Genomic DNA, 20,487 nt, shown 5'->3' with positions numbered 1-20,487 from the left:
AAAGCATGCTGGGGGATTCAAGACTTGTGATCCAGGACTATACAAGAAGGCAAGGTACAACCTATGGAGGACTATCTCAAAAATGATAAAACTATTCTAATTGAGGTTAGAAACTATACAAAACTGTATACTTATACAACAAAGGTAGAGGATGTACATCAGCTCTGGCAGGGTTTGCAGACCATTACTTCCTACAAAGCAAAACCTAACAGCTCAATGCCTTTAATGCTCACTTTAAATGCAGAATAAAACTACAGCTTTGAGGATCCTTGCAGCAATCGGAAACCCTGTGATCTCTGTCTTGGGGGCAGGCTTTAGATCGTCTATCAAGAGGGTGAACTTTTGCAAAATGACAGGTCCTGATGGGGTACCTGGTACAGGTCTGAAACCTGTGCCAACCAACTGGCAGGAGTGTTCAAAGACATTTTCAATCTCTCATTGCTACAGTCAGAAGTTCCCATCTGCTTCAAAAGGGCAACAATCATACCAGTGCCCAAGAAAAGCAGGGTGAGCTGCCTTAATGGCTATTGTCCAGGAGCACTCACTTCTACTGTGATGAAAAGCTTTGAGAAGTTGGTTATGGCTAGAATCAAATTCTGCCTCGGCAAGGAGCTGGACCCTCTGCAATTTGCCAATCACCACAATAGGTCTACAGTAGATGTGCTCTCATTGGCTTGTCATGCAGCCTTGGATCATCTGGACAATGCTAATGCTTATGTTAGGCTGCTGTTTATTGCTCAGCAATAATACAGTCATTCCTACAGCTCTGATTAAAATGTTCCAAAACCTGGGCCTCTGTACCTCCCTCTGCAAAAGAATCCTCAGCTTTCTCACCGGAAGACCACAGTCTGTGTGGATTGGAAATAACATCTCCATGGTGCTGATAATCAACCAGGATGTGTGATTCTGCTCACTGTCTCTATACCCATGACTGTGTGGCTAGGCACAGCTCAAAGAAGAACATAAGAACACAAGAAACAGGAGCAGGAGTCGGCCATCTGGCCTGTCGAGCCTGCTCCGCCATTCAATAAGATCATGGCTGATCTGGCCATGGACTCATCTCCACCTCCCTGTCTTTTCTCCACAACCCTCAATTCCCCTACTATGCAAAAATCTATCCAACCTTGTCTTAAATATATTTACTGAGGTAGCCTCCACTGCTTCATTGGGCAGAGAAATCTACAGATTTGCCATTCCTTGGGAAAAGCAGTTCCTCCTCATCTCCATCCTAAATTTACTACCCCATATCTTGAGGCTATGTCACCTAGTTCCAGTCTCACCTACCAGTGGAAACAACTTTCCTGCCTCTATCTTATCTATCCCCTCTTGCAGATCATTAATGTATGTTGTGAACAGTTGCTGGCCCAGCACCAATCTCTATGGCACACTGCTCACCACAGATTCCCAAACAAAGTATTGAATTGACTTTATTTCTTACATCCTTCACATACATGAAGAGTAAAAATCATTGTGTTATGTCTCCACCTAAATGTGCCGTGTGCAAACATTGTAATATATAATAATTTATAATAAATAGAACAGTCAATGTAACATAGAAATACACTCAGATCAGCAAAAGTTAATCAGTCTGATGGCCGGGTGGAAGAAGCTGTCCTGGAGCCTGTTGGTCCTGGATTTTATGCTGTGGTACCATTTCCCAGATAGTAGCAGCTGGAATAGATTGTGGTTGGGGTGACCCGAGTCCCCAATGATCCTTCTTTGTAAATGTCCTGAATCGTTGGAAGTTCACAACTACAGATGTGCTGGGCTGTCCACACCAGTCTCTGCAGAATCCTGCAATTGAGGGAAGTACAGTTCCCATACCAGACAGCGATGCAGCCAGTCAGGATGCTCTCAATTGTGCCCCTGTAGAAAGTTCTTAGGATTTGGGGACCCATACCAAACCTCTTCAACTGTCTGAGGTGAAAGAGGCATTGTTGTGCCTTTTTCACCACACGACTGATGTGTACAGTCCTTGGTGATGTGGATGCTGAGGAACTTAAAGCTGTTTACCCTCTCAGCCCCAGATCCATAGATGTCAATAGGGGATTAGCCCAACTCCATTTCTCCTGTAATCCACAACCAGCTCCTTTGTTTTTGCGACATTGAGGTTGTTTTCTTGACACCACTGTGTCAGAGAGATGACTTCTTCCCTGTAGGCCATCTCATTATTGTTTAAGATTAGGCCAATCAATGTAGTGTCGTTGGCAAATTTAATTTGCAAATTGGAGCTGTAGGTGGCGGCACAGACATGGATATACAGGGAGTAAAGGAGGGGACAGTACACAGCCCGGAGAGGCTCCTGTATTGAGAGTCAGAGAGTTGGAGGTGAGGCAGCCCACTCTTACCACCTGCTGTTGATCTGTCAGGAAGTCCAGGATCCAGATGCACAAGGCAGGTTCAAGGCCAAGGTCTCTGAGCTTCTTGTTGACCCTGGATGGAATTATGGTGTTGAATGCTGAACTGTAGTCCAAGAACAGCATTCTCACATAAACATCCTTCTTCTCTAGATGTGTAAGGATGGTAGGTAGAGCAGTGGCTATTGTGTCGTCTGTCAATCAGTTGTGTCGGTAGGCGAATTGTAGTGGGTCCAGTGTGGGTGGTAGCAAGCTGCAGATGTAATCTTTGACCAGCTTCTCAAAGCATTTGCTTATTATTGAGGTGAGTGCGACAGGATGCCATTCATTCAGGCATTGTAGTGTTCTCGCACAGGTGTAAAAACTCTAAACTAAACACCAAGTATAAACTGGAGTCAATGAGGCGCGGTCCCAGTAAGATTAACCGTTTACTGTTCACTCTTCCACTTTAACGTATGGTGAAAACTGTTGACAAAACAATACAAAATATATACAGTATTTGTTTCTTTCTTGGCATCACATTTACATCATAAATATTTGCAAAAATAAAACTACAACAAACTATATTACATTAAAGTACAACATACAGTCAGAATCTACTACGCCATCAACTGGCTTTAAATACACTTCAACACAAACTATCCGCAACTCTTTAAATAACAAAGAACATAAACTTTATCAACCGTCATTACTTTTAACCGAATCAGTGTTAACATTTTTACTTCAACATATCGATTATCTTATGAACTCAACAGCGTTGCTTCTATGATGTTTCTAATGCGTAGAAATAAAACTTTTCTTGCGTTTATCCTGCACACAGAAGCCCCCTCCTTCCCATTTCTCCAAACCGATATTTTCCCACAAGATGCGGCGAAACAGGGTGTGACGTCATCGCATGCCGCGATATATCACAGACAACGAATTTACTTTCAACAACCTTAACTTTAACTAGAAAACGATTACAAATGAATTACTAAAGTGAAAATATAATAAACTAAACGAATGCCTTATGGACAACACACTCCCCGCCTGACCTTTGTAAGGTCACTCTGAACATAATACAAACTTCAGTCTCTAAATTAGTCCTTAGGGAGAAGTGGAATTACTTCTGCAACTGGCCTTTGGTAAGTTTTCACATCACCTTGGTTGGAAGTTTTCAACTCAACCTTCCTGACATGTCCATCCCTACCAGGGAATGTGGCAGTGATTCTGGCCATTGGCCAGCTGTTGTGGGCAATTTGCTTGTCCCTGAGCAGGACTAAATCTCCAACTTGAAGATTCCTGTGAGGTTCTGTCCACTTTTGTCTATGTTGCAACAAAGGTAGATATTCATGTCTCCAACAAGACCAGAACTGATTTGCGAGAGCCTGAACCTGTCTCCATTGCTTTGTGTACAAATCCTTATCTGAGAAGTCCCCAGGTGGAGGGGGAGCTCCTGTCTTCCCATCATCCGCTCCCATGAGCCTCCTGTGTGAGAGGCGTGTGGTGTGTTGCATCCCTGCTGACTGAGGTATCTTTGCACTGTCTTGTCCATCCCCAGCTCCTTGGACGCTCCAACAAAGTTCGTGCCGCAATCAGACCTTAACTGTTTTGCGGGGCCTCTTAGTGCAAAGAAGCGCCTGAGAGCATTAATGCAGCTGGATGTATCCAAAGATTCGATGACCTCAATGTGTACCGCTCTTGAACTCATGCAGCTGAACATGATGTCCCACCGTTTGCTCTCTGCTTGTCCTCCTCTGGTGCGTCTAGTGATAGTCCAGGGACCAAATACATCGAGCCCCACATATGTAAAAGGAGGGCAGGCATTGAGACGTTCTGGTGGGAGGTCCGCCATACGTTGAGCTTCCATCTTCCCTCGCAGTTTCCAGCAGGTTACACATTTGTGGAGTACTGAATTGATCAGTGTTTTCCCTCCCAAGATCCACAGTCCCGTTGCCCTTATTGCTCCTTCCATCAGGTGACGGCCCTGATGCCTTACCTGTTCATGGTGATGGCGAGTGAGCAATAAGGACACATGGCTGTCTTTGGGCAGGATTACTGGACTCTTTTCTGCAGCTGGAAGGCGAGAGTGTATTAACTGGCCTCCAATGCAAATGAGATCGTTCTTCAGGGTCGGGTTGAGTTTCCTCAAAGGGCTGTCCTTTGGTATTGGTTTATTAACTTGGAGAGCTGAAAACTCCCTTGCAAAAGCTGCTCTTTGAGTTGCTTTAAGGATGTCATCCTTTGCCTGGGCCAATTCGTCCGCAGTGCGAGATAAGTTACATTTGTGCCATCCCTTGCATTTACCATTTCTGGATATGAAGCTGTTTTAGATCTTGAAGTGAATCTCTCCAAGCCTCCCATCTGTTTAGCCTGTCTTCTGGTAGGGGAGTATCCCAGTCGGAGAGCTCAGAGGTAAGTTCTCTGAGAAGGACTCTTCCCTGGATCGTAACTGGTGCCAGTAGACCCAAGGGATCGAAAACACTGTTGACAGTGGAGAGAACTCCACAGCGGGTGAATGGCTTGATCACGCTCGGCACAGAGAACGTGAATGTGTCAGTTGTAATCTCCCAAAGGAGGCCCAAGCTCCTTTGTGTGGGTATGGTTTCTCCATCTAGATCTAGGTCTTTGATTGCCGGAGCACAGTCATCGTGTGGAAAGGCCTCCATTACTGTCTGAGAGTTTGATGTGAACTTGTGCAAACGGAGGTTTGACTCAGCAAGTGAGGCTTGTGTACGTCGGAGCAGACCGATTGCTTCGTCTTCTTTCTGTAGCGATATCAAGCCATCATCAACATAGAAGTGCCTTTCTACAAACTTAACGGTGTCATCGCCGTGCTCCTGAGCAAAGGGGGCGTTGTGTGGTCCATTGACCTGCTGCCTGACCTTGTGCACTTGGAGAACGTCTCTTCCTAGTAGCAGGAGTATTTCTGCTTTTGGATCCAGTTCTGGGATGTGCTTGGCGATGTGGTGGAGATGTGGCTGGTGTAGCACAGCGTTTGGCGTCGGGATCTCGGTGCGGTTGTTCAAAATTTCATTGCACTCTAAGAGCAGAGGGAGATAGATGACAACTTTACCATCCAGGGACTCGAGCTGGAAGCCTTCTGCCTTCCTTCCATATCTTTCTACGCTGCCTGAGCAAGTTCTAAGGTAGTATGGGAACTGATTACTCTCTACGTTGAACAAATCAAGGAACTCTGGTCTGACTAGTGAGCGATTGCTCTGATCATCCAGAATTACATAGGCTTTGATGGCCTTATCTTTGGCTCCCTTAGGGTACACCTTAGTGAGGCAGATCTTTGAACAAGAATGGCTTGACTGAGCTTGACCGCAAACTTCTGTACAGCTCGAGCTGACAGCAGTTGTCCTGGAGTGAGCCTCTCCCTCCCCGCCGTCCTGTTGTGGGGGTGAAGGAGCGTTGTCGGTTTGCGGTAACGGGCCGGGATGCATGGCCCCATCGTGATTAGTGCTATTACATTCCGAGCACTTCACGGGGATCATACACTCTCTAGCGAGGTGAGAGGTAGAGGAATAGCATTTAAAACATATTCTTTTCTGCTTGAGAAGGGCCATTCTCGGGTTTCCGGTGACGTCATCATTGAGAATGGCAGCTTAAGTCACTAGCTCCTCCAGAAAAACGTGTATTAAGCCCCATTAACCTGTCAAATATAGTATTTTTTGAAAAATATTTGAACTGAAAAGAGGGACAAGAATGGGGAAAAAGAATGGAAATAAAAAAAGCGACACTGCGGAGCCTGCAGCCGAGAGGAGTGCAGCGAGCGGATCTTCGACCCAACCGTGTGCTAGCGAGGCGGCCGCTGGGCCTCATTCAGACAAAGCGGCGAATGTCTTCGAAATCCTGAAAGAAATAATGGAGGTCCAGAAAGATGTAAAGCAGCAGCTCCATGATATTAAGTCAGAGCTCGCCAGCGTTAATCAAAAAATAGCGGTGGCAGAGACTCGCATTGAGAAGGTGGAAGATCACGTTCAAAACGTGGAATGGATACTGAGCAAGACGATAAAAATAATAAATCACCAAGAAGGTAAACTGTTTGACCTGGAGGGAAGATCACGGCGGAGAAATATCAGAATCTACAACGTTCCCGAAGGAGCGGAGGGCTCGTCTATGACGGAGTTTGTCGGAAAGTTACTGCGGGACGCGCTGGATCTTCCCCAGGCTATGAAGCTGGAAGTCGAAAGAGCCCACCGCGCATTAGTCCCAAAACCTACCCAGGATAGAAAGCCATGATCAATTATAATTAAATTCCTTCGGTACAGCACCAAGGCGGAGATTCTACGAAGGGCCTGGAGAGAGTGTTTTTAGACGATAAATTAATATATTTCGACCAAGATTACTCCCCCCCCCCCCCATGGTCCTCCAGAAACGCAAAGAATACTCCAAAGTAAAGCGAGTACTAAAGCAAAATAAGATTAGATTTCAAGCTCCGTACCCTGCTAAACTTCGAGTGTTTTATGACAACGGGACGCGGTTGTACCAGACAGTGGAAGCGGCGACTACAGACATGAAGGCCAGAGGGTTGTCCGTCAGCATAACCAAAACGAGGGAAAGCCTGACTGAGGAATTATCCCGCACCGCTTGGGAAATAGTGCGAGAATCGAGAAGGCAGGAGACGGGAGGAAGCCAAGAGAAAAATATCAGGAAGGGACCAGGAGTTTCCCAAAGACAGTCCTCAACCCTTTCAGAAGAGCCATAAGGTTTGGCTAACTTTAAAAATGCTGAGAAGATAAACAGAAGCAAAAGTACACGGTGATATACCTATCTCGAGAAATACTTATTGTAATGTGGATTTTATATTACTCAGTTGTTATTCTTTATTTGCTCACTTACTCCTTTTTCCCCACCAAAATGAGAATATATATTTATATATGTATACGTGTGCATATATGTGTATATGTGTATGCATGTATATATATTTGTGTGTGTGTGTATATATATATATATGTGTGTGTGTGTGTGTGTGTGTATATATGTATATATAGGAGTACACAGGGAAATCTTTTCTGTTTAATGGATTTGTTCACTGACTTTTATGAATACTGCAATGGGGGCCCTCAACTCACAAATAGGAAGGGTTATCCCCCACAGCTAGACATTTCCTCTAGCTCAACGCAGGGTCATCTACTAGAGACCTCAGCCTTGGAATCACACGGTTGTTGCTATTTTTGTTATTACTTGAGTTTCTTGGTTCTTATTTGTTCAGGGAGTAGATTGATTAAGTTTTATTCTAATTTCAATGATACATTGACAGATAAATACAGATGGCTAAGGACAAGGTAAAATTCATTTCTTTTAATGTAAATGTGCTATTAAATCCAATCAAACGTAAGAGAATTTTATCCAAAATGAAAAAAAGAACAAGCCCATGTAGTATATTTACAGGAAACTCATTTAAGTGATAATGAGCATAAAAAACTAAAGAGAATGGGCTTCACTAATCTGTTTTTCTCCTCATATAAATCAGGACATAGGAGAGGATTGCTATTCTTATCTCAAGTAAGCTAAGTTTTGAAAAAAATATTCGAAATGGGAGATAAAGAAGGCAGATATATTCTGGTAAGGAGAAATATAGATGGCAATTCAGTTACTCTATTGAATATATACGCACCCCTGAGAAGTGATATTGGTTTCTTTCAGAAAATTACTGTTATTATGGTAACGGAAACAGAAGGTCTCCTGATATGTGGGGGAGACTTAAATTTACAACTACAACCAAACTTAGACTCTTCCAATAGAAAAACCTATGAAACAAAATCTTTACATAAGAAAGTTAATACACTTTTTGAGGATGTTGGTTTAATTGATATATGGAGGGACCTTTTCCCTGACAGAAGGGATTACACTCATTATTCTGCTCCCCATTCTGTATATACAAGAATAGGCTATTTCATAACATTTGGAAAAGACAAAGACAAAATAAACACCTGTGGAATTGGGACAATAGATGTAAGTGACCATGCACCTATATATTTATCTGTTGATTTTGACCTGCAACCAAAGAATACTATTTGGAAACTAAATTCAAGTCTACTGAATGATCCGTACTTTAAGGAACAAATTAAAAAAGCAATTTGTCTCTACTTAGAATTTAATGATAATGGAGAGGTTTCACCTCCCATTTTATGGGATACTCTGAAGGCAGTCTTAAGAGGGAAAATTATAGTGATATCTTCATATAAGAAAAAAATAAGGAATAAAACATTAGAGGAATTACAAAATAGACTGAAGGAACTAGAGAAAAAACACAAATTGAATTTGGCACAGGATACATTAGGGGAAATTAAAAGAATTAGGAATGAAATAATTAATTTGGCTATGCAAGAAATCAGGAAAAACTTAATGTTTCTGAAACAGAGACATTATGAAAGTGGATCGAAATCTATGAAAATACTGGCATGGAAACTGAAAAAGAAGATAACAGAAAATACAATTCATAGAATTAGGGACCCAAGAACGAAAACAATAAAAAGTAAGCTAAGTGAAATTCAAGAAGCTTTTGAAGTGTTTTACAAAACGCTATATTCCAAAGTTCCAGGGGGAAGCATAACCCAAATTGACACCTTCTTGAATTCTCTAGAGTTACCTACTTTAAGCGAAGAACAAAATAGAAGGATGATTGCTGACATAACTGAAGTTGAATTAAAAGCTGCAATTAATAGGCTTAAATTAAGCAAGTCACCAGGATCAGATAGGTATAAGGCAGAGTGGTACAAAGAATTTAAAAATGAGTTAATTCCTGTTTTACTCCCCGCACAAAGGCCACCCAGTTGGAAGGAAGTGATAATCTCAGCTTTACCGAAAGAAGGCAAGGATAAAATGGAATGCGGGTCATTTAGACCAATATCCGTTCTTAATGTAGATTATAGGTTATTTACCTCCATCATGGCCAAACGATTAGAGGAGTTTCTACTCATACTGATACATAATGAGCAGACAGGTTTTATACGACAACGCCAGACACAAGACAATATACGAAGGACACTTCACATTATGGGTCATATACAAAAAAATAAAATTGAAGCAATAGTGATAAGTATAGACGCTGAAAAAGCATTTGATTCGGTTAATTGGAATTTTCATTAAACAGAGTTTTACATAGATTTGGTTTCCAAGACACAATTATTAAAACTATACAGACACTATATGACAATCCTACTGCTAGGATTAAAATCAATGGATATTTATCAAATAGTCTTACCCTAGAAAGGGGCACGAGACAGGGTTGTGCATGGTCACCACTACTCTTCGCGCTATATCTGGAACCATTAGCTCAATACATCAGACAAAATGAAGATATCAGGGGAATTACTATTAAAGGGACAGAGCATAAATTGGTTTGTTATGCGGATGACATTTTGATCTATCTAGGGCAACCAACATACTCTTTACCTAATTTGATGCAATCCTTTGAACAATATGGTCAATTATCAGGATACAAGATCAACATAGACAAAACCCAATTACTTTTATATTACTATAGCCCACCAAGTCGATACCCCTGGGCATGGCACACTGAGTCTTTCAAATACTTGGGCATCATTATGCCAAAAGATTTGGCAAAATTATCAGAATGTAATTATCAGCCTTTATATAAAAAAATTAAGGACGATGTGGCAAGATGGAGCCTGATTCCTTTTCTCAGTCTCAGTTCAAGGATTGAGTCTATTAAAATGAATATACTGCCCAGACTGTTATATCTCTTTCAGACCCTACCAATAGAGATTAATCAAATCAATTCAATGAATGGAACAAGATGTTATCAAGGTATATTTGGCAGGGTAGAAGGCCTAGAGTTTGTCTCAAAACTTTGCAATTAGCAAAGGAAAAGGGGGGATAGGGCTTGCCTTCTCTTAGAGATTATTATTTTGCAGCACAGTTGAGAGCTGTGATATGTTGGTGTAACCCATCATACGACGCTCAATGGAAAAACATTGAGGAGCGGGTACTTCCCATCCCCATACAAGCAATTTTGACTGATAACAACCTGCAAAGGTACATAAATACTATTGATAACCCATGGGTGAAATTGACTCTTAGAATATGGAAAACCACTATAAAAGAATATAATCTAGAGGGAGATATTGCAATTGTTAAATGGTGTGCATATGACTCTGATTTTACACCAAATAAATTGGATGCTGGATTTAAGGACTGGACAGCTAAAGGAATAACAGTTCTTTGCAACATAATGAAAGAAGGAACACTGTTCAGTTTTGAAATGCTTAAAGAGAAACACTTATTAGATGCAACAATATGTTAATAAGATGCTTAAAAATGTAACCAAGGCAAATACATGCTTGATAGAGCTCTTTAGAAAAGCATATAATTCAGATAATGGTAGTAGAATCATTTCAAGAATGTATAAGGGGTTGTCAAATCTTAAAACATTCGACTTCATACATTACAACAAAGTGGGGGAAGGAAGGAGGGATAATTATATCTGAGGAAGAATGGACAACAATATGGAGATATCAATGGAAGTGTACCAGTTCACAGAAATGGAGGGTGTTTGGATGGAAGAACTTGATGAGATATTTTATTACACCCTCTCAGAAACCTCCCTGTTTGCTGGAGAAATTGTGGAAATCAAAATGCAAATCATTATCATATTTTTTGGGACTGCCCTGTTATCAAAAACTATTGGAGGGCGATACACAATGCCCTACAAGACATCTTTAAATGTGAAATACCCTTGGAGAGTAAGACCATATATTTTGGATATATACCTCAAGAATGGTTGAAAAGAGATAAATATTTAATGAATATACTGTTGGTGGCTGGTAAAAAGACTCTTACTAGGAAATGGTTATCGCAGGAGAGCCCAACTTTAAATACATGGATGGAAATTACAATGAACATTTACAAAATGGAGAAGTTAACAGCATCTGTTAATCATAAGCTGGAACAATTTGATTCATACTGGGAAAAATGGTTTAACTACATAATGCCTCATAGGCCTGATTTTATTCTCACAAATCAATGAATCTGTTGTAAAAAAAAAAGATCACTCCCTACTTGTACATAGTTCTTTCCTTTTGCTTGTGTTTTCTTTCCACTCTTTTTTATAAGTGTATACCTCAGATAAATACTTTGTGGAGATTTGTGGTATATATGATATATATGTACAATGTCTGAAAAACATCTTATGGAAATGTTTGTTTGATGAACTTCAATAAAAAAATAAATTACAAAAAAAAAAGAGAAGGGCCATTCTCTCATCAAAGGGTTTTTTCCTAAAAGTTCTGCATTTTTTGAGGGGGTGGGGTTTGTTGTGCAATGGACAATTCTTGCATTGGTCATTGTTAGTTGTAGAGACTTCAGTTTTACGCACTGAGACAGGTTTATTGATGTTAAAATTTTTTGAAGTGGATTTGACTGGCTTGGTGTGAATTGTACTGCTACCTTGACTCAGGAAGCTAGGGCTGTTTCGATTCTTTGCCTCCTTGCACACAAACCTAGTGAAATACTCAAAAGGAGGAAATCGACCATCGTTCTTTTCCTTGTACTCTGAGCCAACAGACACCCACCTTCCCTGCAGCCCAAATGGAAGTTTGTCCACGATTGGTCTAATTCCGTATGAAGTATCTAAATATGACAGGCCAGTTAAATAGCTGTCTTCTTTAGCACCTTCAATCTCCATGAGTAGATCTCCGAGCTCTCTTAACTTAGTGTGGTCCTTGGCTGACACCTTAGGAAAATTTTCCAGACGTCAGAATAGTGCCATTTCGATAATTTCATGGGCCGCATAGCACTCCCAAAGTCTCTCCCATGCTTTGCGTAAGGCTAGCTTGGGGTTGTTGATGTACACTGAACGTATGCGTCTCACCTGTTCGCATGATTCTTTTCCCAGCCATTTTGTCATAAGATGCAACTCTTGGGTTGCTCCGAGCTGGACTCCGTGGATAGCGTTGGCGAATGTGGAGTACCATGCACGGTAATTTTCAGGTTTATCATCAAACTGATATAGTCCTGAAGTGATGAGATCTCGTCGTGCTAAATACTGTGCCATGGGTTCAACTGCAAGTGGCATGCTGGCTGGGGGAATATGTCGGCGGGTATATGACTGAGGGTGTACATTTGTTATGGGATTTGCTGTTCTGAATTCAGCCTTTGCCTCTCTTTTCACCAAATCTGTTAAGTTTGGTGTCAAGAAGTATTTGTCATGAGCACTTTCATTCTTGAATTCATCGCGGAGTTGCACGGGTAAATTGTCTTGCTCAGATGGATGTGATGCAATTGGGCCTCTCTTTGACTCCTCATGAAATGGGATGTTAACAAATAAGTATGGAGAGAAAGAACGACTCTTCAAGTCTTTTTGAGATCGGACGTAGACTCTTGTGCGTTCCAATCTGGTCCTTTCTGAGGTAGATTTTACTTCTTCCAGAACATGCATTTCTTCAGCATTTTCTAATATCTCTGCTTCCACCCTGGCAGCTTCTGCTTCTCGGTGTAGCATCAGCACTTCTAACTCTGACTCTATCCTTACCTTTTCCAACTGGTTTTCGGCTTCTCTGGCAGCCTTTTCCATTTTCAGTTTTGCTATCTGTTCAGCGTATGACGCTCGCACCTTAGCGGTTTCTGCTTTAGCTCTTGCATGGGCAGTATTATTTGTTGATGCCCTACTGCTCCTGGCGCTGGATGGCAATGACTTGACACTGGATCGCGATGCCATCGTAGCACTTGTTGAAACACCTGGTAATGCCGCCTTCTCACTGTAGTGTTCTCGCACAGGTGAAAAAACTCCGAACTAAACACCAAGTATAAACTGGAGTCAATGAGGCGCGATCCCAGTAAGATTAACCGTTTACTGTTCACTCTTCCACATTAATGTATGGTGAAAACTGTTGACAAAACAATACAAAATATATACAGTATTTGTTTCCTTCTTGGCATCACATTTACATCATAAATATTTGCAAAAATAAAACTACAACAAACGATATTACATTAAAGTACAACATACAGTCAGAATCTACCTACACCATCAACTGGCTTTAAATACACTTCAGCACAAACTATCCACAACTCTTTAAATAACAAAGAACATAAACTTTATCAACCGTCATTACTTTTAACAGAATCAGCGTTAATATTTTTACTTCAACATATCGATTATCTTATGAACTTACGGTGTTGCTTCTATGATGTTTCTAGTGCGTAGAAAGAAAACTTTTCTCGCGCTGATCCTGCACACACAAGCCCCCTCCTTCCCTTTACTCCAAACCAGTATTTTCCCACAAGACGCAGCGAAACCGAGTGTGATGTCATCGCATGCTGCGATATATCACAGACAACAAATTTACTTTCAACAACCTTAACTTTAACTAGAAAATGATTACAAATGAATTACTAAAGTGAAAATATAATAAACTAAACGAATGCCTTAAGGGCAACACAGGCATGTTACCTTGGTCTGTTTTGGTACAGGGACAATGGTGGATAATTTGAAGCAGGAGGGCACTCTACACTGGGAGAGAGAGAGATTAAAAATGTCTGTAAACACACCTGCCAGTTGTGCTACACAGATCATGAACACTCGCCCTGGGAAGCCGTCTGGTCTCGCAGACTTGCGGCTGTCCACTCGTTGGAAACATCTGTGTACCTCAGCCTCAGAGATGGACCAGGTTGCAGGTTGTAGCAATGGCTTTCCTCGGAGGCTCAGAGTTAGCGACATCGAACCGAGCGTAAAAGCAATTGAGCTCATCTGGGAGAGAGGCCGCGATGTTGGTGGCACCACAACATTTGGCTTTGAAGTCTACAATGGCATGCAGCCCTCACCACAAATCATGCCTGCTATTCATTGTGAATATTGACTCAGTCTTGTCCCCATATTGTTGTTTCACAGCCTTGACAGCTTTGCGCAGATCATAGCTGCTTTCCTTGAGCTTCTGCTGATTGCTGGCAATGTCTCTATGTCTCTATGTTGCACAGTAAGTGCTGCTCGCACGGAACTATTGATCCAGGGTTTCTGGTTTGGGAAGAACCTGACCAACTTTTGGGGGTCAACATCGTCGATACACTTCTGTATGAAGTACATGACTCCATCCGTGAACCCGGAGATATCCTCGTCATGGAAGACATTCCAGTCAACGTCATCAAAACAGTTCTCAGCATAGACACCCATGTATCCCAACTCTCTGCTTTCTATTAATTAACCAATTCTCTATCACCCCCAACTCTGTGCATCCTTATCTTATGGATAAGTCTTTTATGTGGCACCTTATCGAATGCCTTCTGGAAATCCAAGTAAATTGCATCCATCTGTTCCTCTCTATCCACTGTGCTCATTATATCCTCAAAGAGCTCCAGTATTTTTGTCAAACAGGACCTGCCTTTGCTGAATCCATGCTGTGTCTGCCTGATGGAGCCACTTCTTTAATGATAGCTTCAAGTATTTTCCCAACTACAGATGTAGTAACTGGTCTATAGTTACCTGCCTTTTGCCTACATCCTTCTTTGAACAGTGGTGTGACCTTTGCCATCTTCCAATTTGCCAGAACCTGCCCAGATTTCAGCGAATTTTGGTAAATTAGCACCCAAACTCTCGACTATAACTTCTTTCATTTCTTAGTGCTATCTCTAAATTTGCTGACAACACAACTATTTTTGGCAGAATTTCAGGTGGTGACAAGAAGGCGTACAGGAGTGAGCTAGATCAGCTGGTTGAGTGGTGTCACAGCAACAACATTGCAGTCAAAATCACTAAGACCAAAGAAATGATTTTGGACTTCAGAAGGAGTAAGGCAAGGGAACTCCCACCAATCCCCATTGTGGGATCAGAAGTGGAAAGAGTTCCTGAGTGTCAGCATCTCTGAGGATCTATCCTGGGCCCAACATATGGATGCAGTTACAATGAAGCCTATATTTCATTAAGAGTTTATGGAGATTTAGTATGTCACCAAAGACACTCACAAATTTCTACAGATGTACTGTGCTGAGCATTCTAATTGGCTGCATCACAGTCTAGTATGGGGGGGGGGGGTGTGGCTATTGCATCAAAATAAGCTGCAGAGAGTTGTAAACTCAGCCAGCTCCATCATGAGCACTGACTTCCATATTATCCAGTACGTCTTCAAAGAGCGATGCCTCAAAAAGGTGGCATCTATCATTAAGGGCCCCCATCACCCTGGACAAATGGTAACTCTTCACACTGTTACTATTGGGCAGGAGATACTGAAGCCTGAAGACACACACTCAGTGATTCAGGAACAGCTTCTTCCCCTCTGCTGTCCAATTTCTGAATGAACATTGAACCCATGAACACTTCCTCACTACTTTTTCTTCTCTTTTTGCACTATTTATTTACTTTAACTTTTTAACATATATAATATATATATGCTTCTTACTGTAATTCACAATTTTTATTATTATATATTGCAATGTACTGCTGCCACATAACAACAAATTTCACGACATGTGCCAGTGATAGTAAACCTGATTCTGATTCTGATCTCTCCATATTGCTCTGAAGTCCAGCTTCTAAATTTTCTTCTGAAAGCAAAAATCTTCTGAGCAACTATGGTAAACTATTGATGGACAAAATGAAGAAATTACTATTGCACCTTCTAAATGTCAATTCATTAATTGCAATATTCCTGGCAGCGAGTTTGCAATTTCCTCTTTTTGATACAGCAAGAGAATTTGCATCAAAACAGGACACTGTATCTGAAAAATAAATAGCAAATGTCACCTATGCAAATAGGTTTCTGTCAACAATACGCAAATGGTAACAAAAGACTGTATCAAGCTGTGAAATTTTTAGATGGAATTTTATATTATAGGTATCAATGCCAAGTGAGCTTAAGTTTAGGATGAGAGGAAGGAGTTTTAAAGTGTCTTTTTACAATTGAAAGCCTGCTGGTTTCCTTGACTGCATTAGTCTAGGGAACACAACCTCCGGTCCCGCCAGACCTGTGAGATTAAGACTGTTCTCTCACCCCTAAACCCCGGTTTGTGTGGGTGCTGTGTAATTTGCAACCCTGTTACAACTCAGTGCCAAAAAACAACAGGCAGCACACTGCATACAATTAAGGGAATTATATTTATGAATCTTAACCTAACTGAAGTGTTAGTAAAGAAAAGAAAGAAAAAAACAAAAAAGGCCCATTATAATTAAAGTCAAAAGTGGACGTTGGAGCTCAACACTTCCCAAAATTCATATTCACCAATTCTTAGTTGAGCTCGGCACCTTGCTCCAAAGAATCATGGTCGCACACCGGGTCGAATCCTACAACCAGTTCTCTCCAGCATCTTCTCTTTTCATCTCCCGCTGAACAAAGGACCCCAGCTCACATCGGCGTCCGGCACACAACCCTCCTGATTGGATGGCTAACGTTCCAAAGCACCCGTTATCTCCAGCCATAGACCAAACACTGCTGCTACAGAAAGACCATCATGTTAGCAGTGAAACCCTTCCCAGGGTGTCACATAAAGAATGTTAATATCTGGAGTCAAATTTCTCCCTGAATTAGATTGATCTTAAAATCTTTTCTAACTGGCAGTGAAAATAAGGTCTTCACATTATAAAAGTCTGGCAACAGATGCTTTAAAAAGATAACATCAATAGTTATTTTGATTCAAAAGCAATGATGAGTTGAATTTAATCAGTCTCCAGTGTGGTGGCTGAGGATTTGAACCTACAAAATCACCCTCCCCCACCCCGCCCACAAGGGAAGTAGTTCATTTGTTTATACTAGAAAAAGCTCTGCCTAGATTCTGACTTTCTTTAAACCAAGATGGAATAAATGTTGATGGTAAGCAGAAAATGACAAACATAGAGACTATCATCCATTAAGTATACAGTATGTTCAAGGCTGATCATTGACAATGTTTCAGGGTCAATATGGCTTTTATTGATGAAATGTGCAGATAAGATTGGAATCATGATTCCCCAACAGATTATGTACACTGAATGACCACATTATTAGGTACAACTGTACACCTGTCTGTTAATGAAAACATCTATTCAGCCAACTCAATGCATAAAAACAAGCAGACATGGTCAGGATGTTCCATTGATGTTCAGAAGAACTATCAGAATGGGGAAGAAATGTGATCTAAGTGACTTTGACCATGCAATAATTGTTGGCGCCAGATGGGGTGGTTTGAGTATTTCAGAAACTGCTGATCTCCTGGGATTTTCATTCACAACAGTCTCTAGAGTTTGCGGAGAATGGTGTGAAAAACAATAAAATATCCACTGGGTGGCAGTTCTGTGGGTGAAGATGACTTGTTAGTGAGAGAGGTCAGTGAGAATGGCCAGGCTGGTTCAAGCTGACAGGAAGGTAACAGTAACCTAAATAACCACACATTACAAATAGTGATTTGCAGAAGAGCATCTCTGAATGCACAACACATCGAACCTTGAAGTGGATGGGCTACAGCAGCAGAAGACCATGACCATACACTCAGTGGCCACTTTATTAAGTATATAAGGTAATTAATAAAGTGGCCACAGAGTGTAAGTGTTGGGACATAGAAACAATGAATGCCAGAGCTCAGTCATGGTTGCGGTGACCTCCTTCTCCTCATTCACATGGGGTAGAGGATACACTGTCCCTTCATTGGATTATGAGGAGTCTGAAGAGTCCCACATGGGGTCTGCAGACTCTGCTGAGAGAGGTGGAATTGCTGTTGGATTATTATTGTCACTGAAAAGCTTGTCTTCGCATGCTGTTGGTGCATAACGTGGAACTCTTGATGCTTGATGTGGTACTTTGTTTAGATTTATTTGCAAGAGGCAATGCCTCAGAAACATGGTAACCATCATTAAGGATCCCATCTCCCAGGACATGTTCTCTTCTCATTGCTACCATCAGAGAGGTCTGCAGGAGCCTGAAGACATGGTATGGTAGCGTAGTACCTAGCACAACACTCTACAATACCAGCGACCTAAGTTCAATTCCCAACGTCTGTAAGGAGTTTGTTCATTCTCTACATGACCGCATGGGTTTCCTCTAGGTGCTCTGGTTTCCTCCCACAGTCCAAAGACATACTGGCTGGTAGGTTAATTGGTCATTGTAAATTGTCCCGTGACTAGGCTAGGGCTTCTGGGTAGCACGGCTTGAAGGGCTGGAAGGGCCTGTCCCATCCTGTATTTCAATAAATAAATAATAAGTAGAAAAATAAATAAATAAACAGACAGACAAGTAAGTGATAAAGAGATACACACACACACACACACACACACACACACACACACACACACACACACACACACACACACACACACACACACACACCATTTTAGGAACAGCTTCTTCCCCTCCACCATCAGATTTCTGAATGGACAATGAACCAACCCATGAACACTACTCTCTTTTTGGTGTCCCTTGTGTCTGTGTATTTTAAAACCATGGAATCAGGCGTACAGGTAACACAACCTCTCCAGAAGAGCTGGCTGAGTTACATGAGTGCTTCAGTGTTGAGGATGTTGGCCAGGAAGAGGACACCAACAGAGTCCTGAGAGAGGTTGCTGAAGAGATAGCAGGTCATTGATTATGATCTTTCAAGAATCACTTGATTCTGGCATGGTCCTGGAGGACTGGAAAATTGCAAATGTCACTCCACTCTTTAAGAAGGGAGGAAGGCAAAAGAAAGGAAATTATAGGCCAGTTAGCCTAACCTCAGTGGTTGGGAAAATGTTGGAGTCTATTATTAAGGATGAGGTTTTGGGGTTCTTGGAAAATAATGATAAAATAAGTCAAAGACAGCATGGTTTCTGTGAAGGGAAATCTTGCCTGACAAATCTGTTAAGAGTTCTTTGAGGAAGTAAACAAGCAAGGTGAACAAAGGAGAGGCGGTGGATGTCATTTACTTGGATTTCCAGAAGACATTTGATAAAGTGCCACACATGAAGCTGCTTAACAAGATAAAATCCCATGGCATTACAGGGAAGATACTGGTATGGATAGAGAAATAGCTGACAGGCAGGAGGCAGCGAGTGGGAGTAAAGGGGGTCTTTTCTGGTTGGCTGCCAGTGATGAGTGGTGTTCCTCAGGGGTCAGTTTTGGGACCATGTTGTTTGTCAATGATTTGAATAGTGGAACTGATGGCCTTGTGGCAAAGTTTGCAGATGATGTGAAGATAGGTGGAAGGGTAGGTAGTGTTGAGGGAGCAATGTGATTGCAACAGTACTTAGAAAAATTGGAAGAATGGACAAACAAGTTGCAGATGGAATACAGTGTTGGGAAATGTATAATAATGCAGTTTAGTAAAAAGAACAATAGTGCAAACTATTATCTAAATAGGGAGAAGGTTCAAACATCAGAGGTGCAGAGGGACATAGGAGTCCTCATGCAAAACTCTCAGAAGGTTAATATTCAGGATGAGTCTGTGGCAAAGAAGGCAAATGCAATGTTGGCATTTACTTCAAGGGGAATAGAATATAAAAACAAGGAGATAATGCTGAGCTTTATAAGACACGAATTAGGCCTCGCTGGAGTATTGCCAACAGTTTTGAGCCCCATATCTCAGAAAGGATGCGTTGTCATTGGAGAGAGTCCAGAGGAAGTTCATGAGAATGATTCCGGAAATGAAGGGGTTAACATACTGTGACGGGGTCTTACGGTTTATTCATTATGGACTGTGCCTTTAAAAAGAGAGAGCAGAAATGGAACACACCTGGAGTCTGAGTCTTCTGTTAACAAATACAATTTTATTAATATCTATGTAATAAAGTAATATGAAACAAGATAAAGCAAACAGGTTAGCAGAGTTTATGCATATATAAGTGTGTAAATATAAAACCCCAAACTTCTTCAAGCTTAAGTGGTAAAAGATACAGTCTTACGATGGTATAGGTATGAAGTCGGTTCAGTTCGTGATATAGAGTTGAGTAGAAATGAGAAGAGAGAGGTGATTTGTTCTCCGAGTAAGCCGATGCCGTTGATTCTTCCCACGTTGTCCTCTGAAGTCCTGTTAAAGTCACCGACTGCGACCACACAAAAGAGTACTGTCTTCACGTGGTAAAGCTATCAACCTAGGCATGGGTTAAACACACCGGTCACCTCTTTTCCACACTGCGAGCAAAACCCACCCTTTCATGGGCCCACAAAGCTCATCCAGTGTCTATTTCTTCCGTGTCTCCTGAATGTCTGTCTAAAAAGCCAGCTGACCTTGTATATATCCCAAA

Source organism: Hemitrygon akajei, chromosome 26, assembly GCF_048418815.1.
Source record: "Hemitrygon akajei chromosome 26, sHemAka1.3, whole genome shotgun sequence".
Lineage (NCBI taxonomy): Eukaryota > Metazoa > Chordata > Chondrichthyes > Myliobatiformes > Dasyatidae > Hemitrygon > Hemitrygon akajei.
This window is presented reverse-complemented; position numbering follows the sequence as displayed.